Source organism: Poecilia mexicana, unplaced genomic scaffold (assembly GCF_051168715.1).
Source record: "Poecilia mexicana isolate PSO_F unplaced genomic scaffold, ASM5116871v1 scaffold_1, whole genome shotgun sequence".
Taxonomy (NCBI): Eukaryota; Metazoa; Chordata; class Actinopteri; order Cyprinodontiformes; family Poeciliidae; genus Poecilia; species Poecilia mexicana.
Window position 1 is genome coordinate 9166233 of NW_028263370.1, and position 16135 is coordinate 9182367.

The 16135-nt window shown below is 38.3% G+C and overlaps 1 protein-coding gene across 1 annotated transcript in view; it reads right to left on the minus strand.

The window, feature by feature from the left end:
* The window catches only part of tet2 (tet methylcytosine dioxygenase 2), a 29856-nt gene extending 14046 nt beyond the window's left edge, over window positions 1-15810 (minus strand). The window contains exon 1 of the mRNA XM_014968491.2: window positions 14780-15810. The gene's annotated coding sequence lies outside the window, so the exon portion shown is untranslated. The remainder of the gene's footprint in view (window positions 1-14779) is intronic.
* Between the last annotated feature and the right edge of the window lie 325 nt (window positions 15811-16135).

Here is a 16135-nt window from a genome sequence, read left to right on the forward strand (position 1 = left end):
ACCTCCATCACTTGAGAACTTTCTTTGGCATCTCACTGAAATAAGCTGTGATCAGTAAGAATGTTATGATAAAAAACAGTACCGTATTTTCCGCACTATAAGGCGCACCGGATTATAAGGCGCACCTTCAATGAATGGCCTATTTTAGGACTTTTTTCATACATTAGGCGCACCGCATTATAAGGCGCATAGAATAGACGTGTCATACTCTATTATTACACATCCACATTTATAAAGAACTGGTCCCCGAGTACTTTATATAGTAGGCTGGCCCAGCCGTTGTTTCACTCACGGTGTTGGTGTTGCGATATTATGCCCAACTGCTTTCTGGGTAACACAGACCAACCGACACGCTGCCGCTGCAGTCTCTGTCTCTCTTCCCCTGCCCCTCCCCCCCTTTAAATGTATTATCAAACTTTATTAACAAACCAGTGTTCTGACAACTATCCCAGCATGCACCGCGCACTACTTCTTCTACGGGGGAAAAAGAAGTTGGCGGCTGCTTACCGTAGTGGACCAACTACATAAGCAGCCTACTGCATGTCTGTGTAAACATGACGTCTTTCATTTCGATCTGAGTTAATTAGCGTAGCATTTCTGCCGGATTTTCACAACATATCAGCCACGACAATGGACAGGGGAACCAACAAGTTCATGTCATCTTTTTTGGACGACATCAAGGTGTTTGAGCCACTGGATGCCTCCAACATTGTGCGCGTCACAGCTAAAAGCTACCGATAGATGAGGAAAACAGCAGATCCTCACACCCTCAGCATAAATATAGCTGTGGACAAGATCACTGATGCCTATTGTTCTTGCAAGGCTGGGTAAGTCGGCATTCATGGTTTTGATGGTCCACAATGTACATTAGCATATGTTTACTACTGTAGCTTGTGTTTGTGAGACGGTCACGCACGTGGTAGCTGCACTGTGACCTAAAATGGGCATTAGCCAATGAAACGCGGCCCCTGTGGTAAGGTCCGTTGCTGGACCTGTTGTGGCTCAATATTGGTCCATATATAAGGCGCACCGGATTATAAGGCGCACTGTCGGCTTTTGAGGAAATTGAAGGTTTTTAGGTGCGTCTTATAGTGTGGAAAATACGGTAGTTTAAAAATTTTAAAATCATTCTGTTTACCTTATTTTTATTTACTACACGACACAATGTGTGCAATAAATATTTAAAATGGAACATCTGTTCCCTTTCTGCTGTGTGATTTGCCTTGGACTGAACTCATATTCAAACTGTTTTGTCCTCCCAAAGAAAGAGCTTGTGAAATTTGAGGCCTGCCACAGCGTTTGTAGCCTGTTTGCTGTTACTTGGCAGCCCTGTGTGACATTCATCATTCCAACAGCTGCTTGGAGGCTCAGGTCCCTGCACTTTCAAGTTCAGACCTTAAGGCAACTATGTTTAAAAAAATCTTACGGCAAAAAAGAAGAAAAAAAATGTTTCTTCAGTCATATTGAGTTTAGAAAAATAGAAGAAAAATATAGAAAATGCATAGAAATACTGAATATTTTAAAAATAAATTTTAAAGGTATGTTTAGGAGCCTGTAGCTATTTAGGTTGTAATGTCAGGAACAAACCAAGGATTTTTTTTTTTTTACCTGGAATTTCAAGCTTTGTCCTGCCAACTTATCTACTCACTGATATTGTGAAGTAAAACAAAATAATATTGATTTTAATGACATTATACTCACATGGATAGATTAAAAGTTCGCCTCTATGGTAAAAGAGAAATAAAATCTGCTGCCGAAGCTAAGAGAAATGTAGATCTTGGGCAGAGTTGTAAATCAAATACACACTTGCCAAGTCACACTAGTGTTTTGTTCAGAATAGGCCATAATGTCAAGTACAAATTTCCTTTGGTGAGAGGGCACGGTTGTATTTTCCTGTTTAAAAGATAAGAAAATGAAACATGGGCAAAGTCTAAAGACTATAAATTTTTGAAGGGTTCAGCGCAAGTAGAAGTCCGACGCCTTGCCAAATTACTTACATAAAAGTGCTTTTTTAAACACTATTATAACTTTTATGCCACTATTATCAGTTCATCAACATCCTGTATTTAACTGACACAATCATATAATTTGAACACTGTTGAAGTGTTATTAAAAGAATTTTACCATAACACAATAACAAACGATAAACAAGAAAACGGACTGAATATTTTCAACATGAGGCTTGCTAATTAGCATATTACACCAAAAGTCACTGTAGCTTGGATATTCTGACAGCATGGAGAAGAGCTAACAGTGATACCTTATCCTTAGCAGTCCTTTGCTTGCGTAATTAGGTCAGAGTACTTGGATAGCACTGTTTTAGTGTCCCCATGGTAAACAATCAGCTCGAGCTGCTGCTCCACAAACCTAATGACCTGTGGCAGAATCGTCACCATCCTACAAGCTAGTTGACTGTATGAAAACAAATGATTAAAAAAAAGGCATATGATCAATTTCCGATTATTATTCCTCTTTTAAAGATCAAGAGCAGTATAATAAGTTCTGTTTTTGCAAAGATTTATTTACAGAGAACAGTACATGACCTGCATCTGAAGTTTTGCCAAAGAAAGGAGAACTCTTTCACTGCTTGCTTTAATGTGCCGCTTGATTATTGCATTGTAGGCAGATTGCATGATGACAGTTCATGATGTATAGCTTGCTTGTTCAGAGAGAGGGACTGACTGCACTGGAAAGAGTATTTAGAAATAGCTGATACGGTAAAAATAAATTCAGAATTCATAACATAATTCAGAACCAATATGCAAGCTGAGTGAGTTGTCAGTGATGCTCAAATGCTTAACAGGCTCAGTTGTACCCATGCCCATTTATGGTTTGCATAGTACAGGGTCTTTTGTTCAGGCAACTTACGCTTGTGATTTTTGTCACATGGCACACTCATGCTGTGTCTCTCACATGCTTGGTTTTACATCTGCTATCTCTATTTTCTTCTCAACATATGACAAGCCTGATGAAGACACAAAAGATTCCTCTGTCTGCATATCTCCTTTCTCCTTGGATGTTGCTTCAAGTCAAACCAAATCAAAGGCTAAGTCAATTTTTGCTAGATCTGGGTAAAGTTCAGTTGTACTGCATAAAACTGAATGAATCTAGGACAAAAAAAACAACTAAATGGAACACTTCATTCTGACCTGTGTTCAGTTGCATTCTGACAATGTGTTTTAGTGGGGATTTCATGTGATTGACTCACAATAAAATAACTCATAACTGAAAAGAATAAAAGCCGTACAGCAATTTTCCAAATGAAAATCTAAGAAGTGTGTCATGCATTTGCATTATATCTGATACTCCTAAATAGAATTCACTGCAACCAACCGTCTTCAGGACTTAACTATTTAGAGAAGAGTTGACACATGTGTCCTGTATTTATCTTTGTATAAATGCAGCTGTTCCATGAAGGCATCAGAGGTTTGTTGGAGAAGATTAGACAATAATCAACCTCCTGAACACCAAAGAACATAGCAGACAGGCCAGAAAGAAATCTGCTCAGAAGTTTAAAGTAGGTTTGGACTGTAAATCAAAATCCCTAAGCACATATGAATGGTAAATCCAAAATATGTAAATGTAAAGAGCATCTGAAGATGTATAAAGACATGGTAGTTCACCCTAACTGAGAGGCCAGGCAAAGAAAGCATCAACCAGCTACAGAAATCCCCAACAACAGTCCACCACAATTCACATAGGGCACACAGCAAATATGAGGAAGAAAGTGCTTTGGTCAGATGAAACCAAACTAATTATCCAACATACAATGTTACGAGGACAAAAATAAATAAAAAATTCAAATAAGAGCATCCACAGTATTGTTTTAAAAAAATGTTAAAGACCACACACAATTTCACACTGCTTGGTGTTGGTCTATATCATATAAAATCCCAACAAGACCTAAAGATCTGAAAGAGTTCAAGGGGCATGAACTCCTCTGTGAGGCGCTCGGGATCAAAGTGAAACATTTTTTTTTCTTTGGAATTCCACAAAGAACAAACCTTTACCCTACATATTGATTATTTTCTATTTTAAATATTGCACAGATCAAATGTTAACACATTCTAGTTAACATTTGCTAACTAGAATGTGAAATCTCTAAACCACCTTGATGTACCCCTTGGAATTAATTTACTGTATATTTTTATACTAAAATGTGCAGCTAATATTTAGCAAAATAAAAAAATCATCAGATGCTATACCTTTTAGACTATCCATGTGAAAAGTTTGATTGCTGAAAGGTTTTTGGTGCATGTTTTTCTTTTTGCATTCCACTATAAACATCTTTTTTGTGTGTTTGTTTCCACTCATAAGCAGATGCATATGAAGGTTATTACCTGAACATCTGAAGCTGGATGTTCAGTTATACATGTGACTTCCATTAATAAGAACAGAAGTTGCTGCGCAGCTTTCTGTGTGGGGGAGGGGATTGTCTTTGGATTGCACAACAACATGGCAGTTCTCTTTAGCACACCTCAGTTATCTGCTCCGGCGTAAACTTTGGCTTGTGACGTAATGACAGTTGCATCACTTGGCAGCCAGAAGCAACGGACCTGTTTGTCCTTCCTGTTCTGTCCTCCCCCAACTAATTCGCTGACCAAAACTAGGGCAACTCTGCAGTTAGATTTAACTTCCCCAGAAACTAAACTGGTGGGCGAATAGCACATTTTTAAAGTGAAATGAAAAGCCCTAAAAAGACTGCGCTTGCCATGAAAGCCCTGTTCAGACTAAAGAACAGTTTCATAAATGCTAAGTGTAACTTTGTATTTTCTTTTGAGTCAGACGACAATGATAATAGACTCTGGCAGAGACAAAGAGGACATAAACTTCTGTTTGTAATTCCTTCCCTGGAGAGCCTCCTCCCCCTCCATATGAGGAAAGGTTTCCGTACAATTGATATTGTTCTTTATGTGTAATGCAAGACAGATGTGGCTAAAATGTGGAGGTTCCCTATGTACTCTTTAAACTCGCGCAGCTTTTTGTCCCATATGCTTCTGTAGTTGTAGTTTGGTCACTTTTTAAACAATAAACTCTCTAGACGCACACTATCCAACCACCAAATACTAAAAAAAATAGCTGAAAACAGCATTTTCCATAAATAGATCATAAATAAACATCAAGTTCAACTAGTAAGCTAACCTTAAGTAAAATTGAAATTCAGAATAATAATAAGAATGCCTTTCTTGCAAAATGTCACGTCAGTACAGCCCGTCCAATTCAAGTAAAATTTGATGTGTCACTATGTTATACATGCAAAAGGCATAACATTTTCTAAAGCCTTTTATTATACTGGAGATTAACAATTAATTCCTATTGCTGCTAAAATCCAATATAATATACAACCTTGTGATTATTACGTCTAAAAAGTCATCTGTAAAATTTAGTCATTGTTTTGATTTTGACGCATAAACAAAAAACATAGAATAGCTACACACTTTAGTGCTTTTCATGTAAGTACATGCACAGAATATTACACCTCAACACAGCTCTGCTATTTAGAGCAAATATATATTACACTTTTTTGTAACATTTCTTCCAATAATGATAAAAACCTGTTTAAAATGTGCCATAATCTATTTGGCAATACATATGTGTACATACATACATACTGCTCTAACATAAAAACATACCCATTACCACTTCTTAAGTACACCTTAAACTACCTCTTATAGTAATAATTGCCCCCCAACAACAGTAAACAGTAAAATAACAGTAATACATCCCTAATAATAAGCTGGTATTACCTAGTTATTCCGTTAGGGTATCAGTTCAGTTATTCTGCTGTTTAATAGACATACTGCTCCTAGCTTGTAAACTGCTGTTTTACAAGCAGACCAAAGACCTAGTTTTTAAAAAACATCTGACTATTTGGGACATTTAAAGGTCTAAGATGGAGATCATTAAATGGTTGAACCTTTAAAGACTTTTTAGGAACTTACCGTTGATTCACTGTGCAATGACATTTGTAAATGTTTGTAAAAACTGAAAATATGTTGTGCAAGTCCGCTCACTGCCTTAAAGGGTCAATTTTAAAAGCAGATGTTTAGAAAAAAGGGAGAGAAAGACATTTGACCATCACTTCAATCAATATGTGACTGCTGGAGCTCAAGAAGGAATCTAAAGAATTTGAGTTTATAGATTGCACTCGCTGCTATCAAAAGAATCCATTATAACAACAAACTCCAATACATGTGGCACAGCATAGAAACAAACATGGGACAGAGCACTGGGTTCGGATCAATAGTTAGAAGGGCTAGTTTGTTGGTCAGCGGTTGGAATGCCTTTTAAGGTAAAATTTAAATGGAGAGAGGTGCTGTGGTGGTGCAGGGGTTAAGCACAATCCACATATGGAGGCCCTAGTCCTCAACACAGATGTCGCAAGTTCAATTCCCAGCCTGGCGATCTTTGCTGCATGTCTTCTCCCTTCTCTCATTACCCACTTTCCTGTCAATTCACTATCAAATAAAGGCCACTAGGGCAAATACAAACTTTGACAAAATTTAAGTGGAGAGAAACAATAAATATGATTTTAAAAGCAGGATTTTTTAAATGGTATACTATATTTCAGTGCATATGCTCAGAGTACCATTTCGTGTAACGTTCAAAGAGCCATGGTAAAAAAAAAAAATACAACACGCAGCATTTGATATTTACTCATAAAAACCACAGAAATCTACCAGATAACACAGGAGGGATATGCGGCTAGCTTTAAACAAATTTTCTACTTTTTGATGTGCAAGATGGAAATGACTAACGAGTTTCTTTCTCTTGGCACCTAATCAAAATTAATATCACTTCCTGAGAACTGTCAAATTCCTACACATATTGCAAAGTATAAGAGTATTAATGCCAACTTTTTGACATATACCCTTTTAAGAATTGGGTTTAATGTCAGCGTTTTGCCTGATGACTCACAGACTCTTGAGTAACATGTCAAGGTTAACGCTTAGAAAAGACAAAACTCGAACCCCTTTTCTGGGCCATGAGTAAGTCAACTATTCTTCTGCCTTTGCTGGGGATAAACCCCACCTCTGTACATTTCTGACAAAGCGTGTTTAACCAGTTTTCCAAGAAAACTATAACGGCTTGTGTGTAAACGTCACGGTGGTATGTGCTCCTTTTGTCTGCTACAACCGCTCTGATCTGCTCAGCATTACAAGGTATTTAAATCCAGATTACACACACACGGCACCAGCCAAGATATATTTATTACTATATTACTGTAATTCTGTGGTTATCTTAACAGAGTTATGATTTTTCTTCCGTGTGTTTATTTTGGTCGTATGAATTCACTGTAATGAATCTGAGCAGAACAGTGTTTTTATTCATTCGATTTTGTTTATTGAAAATGTAAAATGTTTAACTCTTGGTTGAACATTAGCTCACCTCTAACTAAACCTTCTAGACTGATTATTGTTCTGTGTAGTTACCGCAACCTGAAAACACAACCTGTCCGGTCTCACACAAGAGACTAAACCTTTTTTGTGCTTTCAAACTGCATCACATGGAGACTTAAGAAATGAGCTCCTGAGCGTACAAACCCACTGACCTGACCCCAGTCGCTCACAGTGCTTTCCCTCCAAACTGCCTTCTCCCTCCTCCTGAAGCTGCCTTTGTCTACACAAAAGTCAATATATCTGACCGACTTGATGAGCTGTGCACTGAGGAAAGTAACTTTCTTTCTGAATGCACAGTGGCTGCAGCAACCTTCTGAGCATTTACCAGGACCAACCATTACCCCAGAAAGGTTAGCAGCAGGAATAGGTTGTGTGCACATGCGCTTTCTGGTCCTACCATAACTGCTGCAAACCCATAAAGCTAATTTTTGCATTAATCCTCTCGCATTTAAAATTGCACCAAAAGAGAGTGTGGAGTTGTAAAATGAACAGGAATTACCATTTTAAAAAAAGTACTTGATCAAGTGTTTATAAGTAATAAGAACATTGCAGTGTTTCTCTCATTGGTTTCCAAACAACCTGACCTAAGCTGCTGTTGCTAAGCTCCCTCTTTCCCTCCTCTGAGCGAGACGCACGTGACTCTCAATGAATAGAAATCACAAATCCTCTGAGTGACGGGTGTTATTGTGATTCAGGATGTAAGGGCTGTCAGAAAACAACTATTTCAACCCTACATAAAACATAATAAAATAAAAGGGCACTGGCAATCATATAATACTGAGAAAACTGATACTGCATCCACTGGATTGGTTCCACCTCCAAGTGTAAATAAAGGCACCAGCTGCCCCACTTGTACATTCTGTTAATGAAACCTTATATTGAGCCCAAGTCCAGAGGGGTGGTTAGTGATGTCATGCAAGGCGTCTGGTAAGTTATACTTTTAAAGGACAATCCAGACCAGCTGTCTGGACTCCCCGAGTAGACAGCAGGGGTTTAAAGGGGCCCTGACCTAAGACTGTCTACCAACAAAACAATTCATATTGGAGAGTCATTTTAAGATAAAGTACGTCAATCAGGACCATTCATTAAAAAACAAAACAAAATGTAAGAACCAGGCTCTCATTACTGCATTGTGCATTGACTCTGAAAAGGAGTATTTCCCATATTAAGCTGACATTTCCTCTTGGCAAATTTTAGCAAGGAAGGAATTGATGAAGGAACAGTTTTTGTCTAATCAATGTTTAACCAGGTGTGGAAATTAGCCCCTAGTACTTAAATCATGCAGGTAATGGGTAAATCTCATCAACCAACCAATGACAGGAGTGAACTTGACATTTGAACAGTCCAGAAGTGTTCAGTTTCTACAACTGATCTGTTGGGGGCAGCATTGTGTCTAAACTGCTACTAAACTGCTGCAAATTCAGTTCAACTAAAAGGGGACAAAATGTTCCTGGTGTAAAGTGGGTGATAGAAACCATAAACCTCCTCAAGCATGAACTTAAACTAAAGGCACACCTCTAATTTTTAATGGGAACTGGAAAATCTTGAACTATGTGATGTAATGTATTGTTTATACGGTATAAGGAACTTTATTGGATGGCCAAAATGGAGATCAGAATCCAATCAGTCAAAATAGAAAACAAAATTGTTACATTTAAATGCATGGGTACAAAATGGAAGTGAAAAGAGACAAAATGGCAATGCATAAAAAAGAAATGGGGGTATGAAGTGGCAAAAGAACAACTATTATTTTTAGAGTACACTTTGTTTTACAAATATATAGTAATATATATGTTTTTAATCTATCCATCTATTAGCTTACACATTTATGCGTAGTACATCTGGAGATACTCAGAGAGGCGGGGTACACCCTGGACAGGTAGCCAGTTTTATATATATATATATATATATATATATATATATATATATATATATATATATATATATATATATATATAACATTCAAATTTTGCATATAATTGCATCTGAAATAAACAGTGGTGCCTTCTCAGACTTGAGCATTTGAGTGGTAGATACAGGTTTTAATTTTCCATCCCTGATATAAGGTTAGATATCTCATACAATTAAGTGTTACAAAATATAGGATAAAATAATATAGTTTACATTATTAATTAGACTTTGTAGCAAACTTGTTAAAAAGGGAAGTGTTAGGAGATTATTAAGTTTTTTTCTGTCACTCATGCAGCTTTTTTTTCTTGTAAAATTCTCAAATGTCAAAAAAATAAATAAATTGATATATGCAAGTTTTCTATATAAACTAAGAATTGATGTACCAAAGGGAATCTTTGAAAGAAAAAACTACCGGGGCGATTTTTGTTTTGTTTGTTTTTTATTTTTTGGTCTTGTTGGTGGGGAGTTAGTACTAGCTTTGTTTCTAATCTGAAAAAAATAAATAAATCTGTCAGTATTACAATTCCTTGTTCCTTTTAACGAAAACACAATCCTTCAAATTTAGAGCAACATGGGAAATGGCTTGTTAAGCTTCTAACATGCTGCTGTTAATTAGGCCTTGGACAGCACCAATAAGGAACGTGAGAAAATACCTGCTTACAGCTTTATAACATAACTGGGCTTTTACTGTGGGTCTTAGCTTCTCGCAGCTTAAACCGGCGAAAGCAACAACCGAAGCTGATTGTCCAAGCGTAGGAGGATCGGCTTGGCGAGAAGCAGGAAGGGATGCTATTTGCTTTATGGCGATTACGTAACACCTCGCTTGCTTTCCTCTCAGCGGAATGCCAAGGATACTGTTTGTAAACAGAAAAGCCATGTGCGTATTCTCACGTGGCAGAAGGTTTTGAGTCGCTGCCCACGCTGTCTCACCCTTGAGGTAAACCCTGACATCAATACATGTTCACAGAGCCAGCAACGCTCCCTGCAGCCCAAGAACTCCTCAAACAAGGCCTTATCATGCTCGGCCCATAATTACGCTTTGGCTCAGATAGCGGCGCAGGACATCATGGAAGAGGAAGACCGTGGTGCACATTTACGATTGCATGTGATGTAGCAATTACCGGCCACACTTTTGTATCTCTTATGAAAGACTGACTAACAAGCCTGCGACAGGCTAGGATCACAAGGTTTATCTGATATTTTGAAATATTCAAGAGCCTACAGTAAGTTAACAAAAAAACAACAGCTGGACATCTTAAAGTAACCTCTAGTAGATTAGGTAAGTTGGTAAAACTAAGGCAAATTTTTACATGAACTCTTCAGCCGTGTCTGATGCATAAGGTGGTCAGTTTTAAAAAGGAAATGGCCTTTTCTTTTCCTTAGCAGAAGCTTGGAAAGTTTAAGTCCTGTGCAATGTTTATTTTAAATTATGTGCAAAATGTCTAAATAATGTGTCTGAGAGTGATTCTTTTGCACTTGCACGAGACTGAGTTTTCCTTTTATTCTCTTGAAGTCCATAGAAAACAAACCCTCCATTGGCAGACAACAGAAATCAATATTGCAGCAATCAATACAACTCTTTGTACTCGCCATTTTGTCTTGCCATCTATAAACAGTGCATTCTAAAATGTCTAACCCAACAACACTGAGCATGCTTCTGTGTCGCTTCTGCTGCAGCCACCCCCTAGGTTGGAAAAATGATACTTGGGCTGGACGGAACAGGGTCAAAGGTGAGGGCATGGGCAACGGCTTGGGTATTGTAGCCAAACAGCATTGTTGTACTGCACTATGGCAACTGGACATTCTCCCCAAAGGTGATATTGTCTTTGCCCTAGGAGTGACTTAAAGGGGCTTACTGCCATGACGAAGAAACTATCCAACTGCGCAGCTTTATCTGTAGGTGCAGATAGATGATATGAGCTCTGCGCATGTGATTGATCTATGTGGCCCATCCCCACTCAGCCCCCTGTAACCCTATTAATGCTGCTGCCCTTTCAGCTATTTATGTCAAAGCAGGCGTGCAGAGACCAATGAAAATTCCTCTTGTAAAAATCCCTGTTGTAATGTTCTTTAGGTCATAATTGGCATTTGCAAGCTGTTCATTCAGTGCCACCGAAGACGAGAAAATTAACACTTGCTAATGTCTGAGAGCAGTTTAATTCCAACAATGTGACTTATAAAATCCACTGCTGGACACTTTTAATGGACGTCATTGCCAATATTGTTAAAGGGGGAAGGGGAGTACTGTTATTTATGCAAGTATGTACATGCACAGATCCATCACCTGAAGTTATGTAGTCACAACACAGTTAAATACTACCATATATAACAAGCTTAGGCACATGTGTTGACACTGCATGCTCAGTGACCGTGTTTGCTAAGTGGATTCGGTGAGTTCACCACAAGGAAATTTGTTGCACTACATCTTTGTAGTGATTAGAGACAGGTACTTGCTCACAAAATGATTTTTGTGGTAAAAGATACATTGTTTGCTTTGATAACCACAGGGTGAAAAAAGATTTATGAGGTTGAGGGAACATTAGGAGGATAGTGGTAATAAACCGTCATCAACTGCTCTCATAAAAGCTTGGAAACAACAAGCAGCTGACTTTGTTTTGAACTCAATGCCCTTCTTTCTTCTTCAGTGCCCTCTGTATCCATCCACCTCCAAGTGTGTCACAGAGATCTTCTATGTCAAGCACTTTGCTGCTCCCGTTGGCAGCACACTGTTGGGTTACAATGAAGGTCAACCACCTTACAGACAGGTTTTTATATTGTTGTGACCTGAGGCTGAACTGCAGCTGTATTACAACTGCAAGCAGTAGAATACCCAAGCCCGATACACAAACCCTGTAGGAGATCAGTTTTATTCAAATGTACCATTTAGATGTTAATCTTCAAGAAGCTGTTAGTGAATTCGAGGAAAAACTAACAACCAATTAGATATTTGCTGACAATGGTTAAAACATTACCATAGTTTTAAACAAACCATCTTGTGCAGTCTAGTGACACCATTGCATAATTATACATAGTTTATCTGTTTATTCATGAGGTATATCCCGGATGAGTGAAATAGGTGTAGGATTAATACACATTTGAGTCCTCATTTTTCAACTGGAAATAAATTTTACTTCAGGCCTACTTTTTATATTGTAGAATCTATTATGAAGTTTCAGACTCTAATTTTGTACCCAAGGATTTCTTCCATTTGTAGACTGACTGGCATGGATTCTTTATATTACAAAACAAAAAATATGGTTAGATTTACAAAAGATTTCATTTATTATTTATACAGATATATAGTCACAAGAATAGTAAAATTGAATGCATATTTCAATTTTAATTGTATATTTTCGGAATATGCATTACACCCTATTTCCATTACAGTCAGTTATCACTCATAAAATGCTACAGACTGTTATCTCTAGTCAAACTAAAATAACTATTATTTTAAGAAGTTTTAAGAAGGAAATAGCCTTTTCCTTCTGTCACCCCCGTAAATAGGAGGTGACAGAAAATTATTTTGACTCATCCTTTGTCAAAGAGGATATGAAATGTTGGGTGTGCTGTGGTGGCGCAGGGGTTAAGCACAGTCCACATATGGAGGCCTCAGTCCTCGACGTGGCTGTCGCAGGCTCAATTCCCAGCCTGGCAACCTTTGCCACATGTCTTCCCCCTTCTCTTATGACCCACTTTCCTGTCAACTAACTATCAAATAAAGGCCACTAGAGCCAATAAAACCTTAAAAAAAGAGGATATGAAATGTTTCCCTGACAGGGAACAACTGACCAATGGCCAGCATGAAACATGCCACAGCAGTCAGTTTTAACTTTGATCAGAAATAGTGAGATGATTTATAAAAATGACAAAGGGCTAAATGGCTAGATTTTTCTCAGCATGAAGAACTGGTTCTCTGGGTCAGTTTGTCCCTTCAGGAAATTCAGACCCTCATTTTGTACCCAAGCACTTCTTTCAACTTACATTTGTACCCATAAACAAATGAAATAATACAAATAATTGTGTTGTTGTAGTGTAATATTTATATTGACAAAACCTCATACGTAAAAAAAAAAAAAAAAAGTAAGGGCTGTCCCACTCTTCAGGGCTTAAACAATGACACTTACAATAACATAATGTAGCAAATTGTGGACATGGTATTGCTACCACATTATATATTTTAAGGTTTTCAAAATATATTCCTTCAGCAGTGCCATAACAAGATATTAATTGTTCTAAGATGAAAAGAATGATAGTAATATTATTCAAACTTTTTCCATTATGCTGAGATAGAGCAATATCTTCTTTCTGGGTTAGCATCGCTATGCTTCCACACATTTGAACTGATCAGAAAATGTAGATAATTGGTTCGCTGATTCCTATTTCAAACATATTTTTATACAGTAAAAGCAGTTCCTCTTTTAATGGCCCTTAGGGGAAAATGTCCTGAGAACAGTAGCCCTGTTGTAACATTTACCTGCTTTTAATGCATAAGAGTATGCTTTCATGAGCAGTCCGAAAATGTTATTTCTAGTGTTGTTACTGGTTATTGTTCTCCTGAGACAAGTGTTTTTTAAGTAAAACCTCTGCTTCAAAATTAACATTTGTGTTCTGCTTCAGTTAATGGTGTTGTAAGATTGGGTTTCATTTGATTCAGCGCTGTCTGACCTTCTCTTACTGCCTTCCACCACCACCACAGTTCTCTGTTTTTGCCTCTCCTTGGGATTTGCCTTTGTGTCTCTGTGTGTGTATGTGTGTGTGCGTGTGTCATTCAGTGGTGAAAGCAACGAAAGCTGATTCACAGAGATACACACAAAGCCAGGAGCTATTTCTGCTCTGCTGCTGTGCAGGCGCTATCCCCCCCTGTGCTGGACGAGTCCAGGTTGGACTTTTACTCTACCATTTACAATCCCACAGGAGATGCAAAGCAGCAGATTTGACACAAAAAGATTTTAGATAGACTAAATAATAAAATATTATTTGTCTGTAATAGCCATTAATTACACATAAATATTATTATTTTCTTAATTTTCAAAACATACTCATTGAATAGCAGATCTATACTAAAAACTCATATAGATGAACATGCATCTATTTCAAACGAGTTAGACCAGAGAGTGGTTTTATGACGAAAAGGAAGAGGCACAGTGGTATTTAAATTATGCCTGAAGAAAAACTCCTGAACAAACTGTACAGCATTGTCTATGATCCATTTAAAATAAGCACGGCAAGGAAACAAGATAGCAGCCTTCACATTCAGCTGGCAAAACCACAAAGAAAATTGTCAGCCATGTTGAAGTAGCTTTATCTAATATCCCCTCCTTATTATGTTGGCTCTTGCTTTTTTTTTTTTTTTCACGGTGAGGGACATCTGCTCTGTCTCACCTGACCACAAAATGAAAGAAAAATACTCCGAAGGTTACAGAGACAGCGGGGTCAAAAGAGGAGTAACAAACTGAGCACGTTCTTACCTTCTGTTTATGTCCCTCCACTTTGTAGAAATTCCAGCAAATTGTCTGGATCGCCTCTTTAACAAATCCTAAAGGGCAGCCATCTTGCCTCCTTCTGTTCTATGAAACAGTCTATGCTCCACATCAATATTCATGGAAACCAGTCTGACGTTGGCTCTCATCATCAGGAGAAGCCCGGGTGTCGCTGTTTTGCCGGCTGGAGGAGCACACTTGTGTGTCAGTCGAGTGTAAGGCAGTTATGGTAAATATAAAAGCGGACAAGATCTTCCTGTAGCTCTGGGAGAAAAGCCCGGCTGTGGCAACAACCTCTGAAAAGAGAAAAAAAATAATAATTCACAAAAACACTTTCCTGCTGAGTCCTTCTCACACAAAGATACAGGTTTTCTTTCCTCCCCTCAGCTCCCTCTTTTTTTTTCTTCCTTCCTCAGCCGTACACAATAGTGAACACTTTGATGGCTGCCCTGAAGCACTGGAGTGGATTTCTGGATTACAAGACTCCACCCCCACAACCAGTGCACTTTTTGTTCAATATGCATGGGTCCAACTGTCTGACTGTGGCAGAGCAGAAGCTGCCTCCACCCCTTCCTTTTCTCATACAGGAAGCCAAGTGACTCAGGGTTTTTTCCCTCCCTTTCTCATCGCCTATCTTGAGGTTTTTTTGTTGTTTTTTTTCAGTTAGAGGTTAAAGGACTTTCCATTTTGTATAAAAGAACGGCTTCACAGTTACGTTCAAAAACAGCCGGTTTGGACTTATTTCAGGCGGCTGTGTCTTATTTTGGAACACTGCTGGCTCATATTTAGACAAACTCTGCAGCTTGTGCACAGGAAGCACAGTTTGCCTCATACCTCTGCCAAAAATCTTCCTCCCCCTGTTGACACTGGCCACGTGGGCTTAAGAGAGATCTCTATCTCCTGCAAGCATGCATGAACTTTAACTATATTTTTATATATAGAGAGAGATGTGTCATGTTTCACACAGAGCTCAAGGGTTTCATGTAGTAGATCAAACACCCAAAAAGAGTTGGATAACACTTTCATTTTACCATTAAATTCCTTTTCAACTAACAGGTGTCCCTTCTCTGAAAATAATCTGCTTTTTGCTGAGCTTCAGGCTTAAAACGGAGACCCCACCTCCTTCCCAGAAGCCCCTGCCAGGCTGTAGTGACATTTGTTGACTCAATACTTTCAGAGCAGAAAAGTAGATTTGTTTTTACACAGAATGGGGGAGGGGGAGAGGCAGAGAGGAAGGAGGAGTCAAATCTGGACTCCAGCACAGATCCTGCACAGATGGAATAAACCCTTCCTCTTTGGAGTGCTACTTATTACTTCTAAAAAGGAAATGCGGTTGTGCAGATG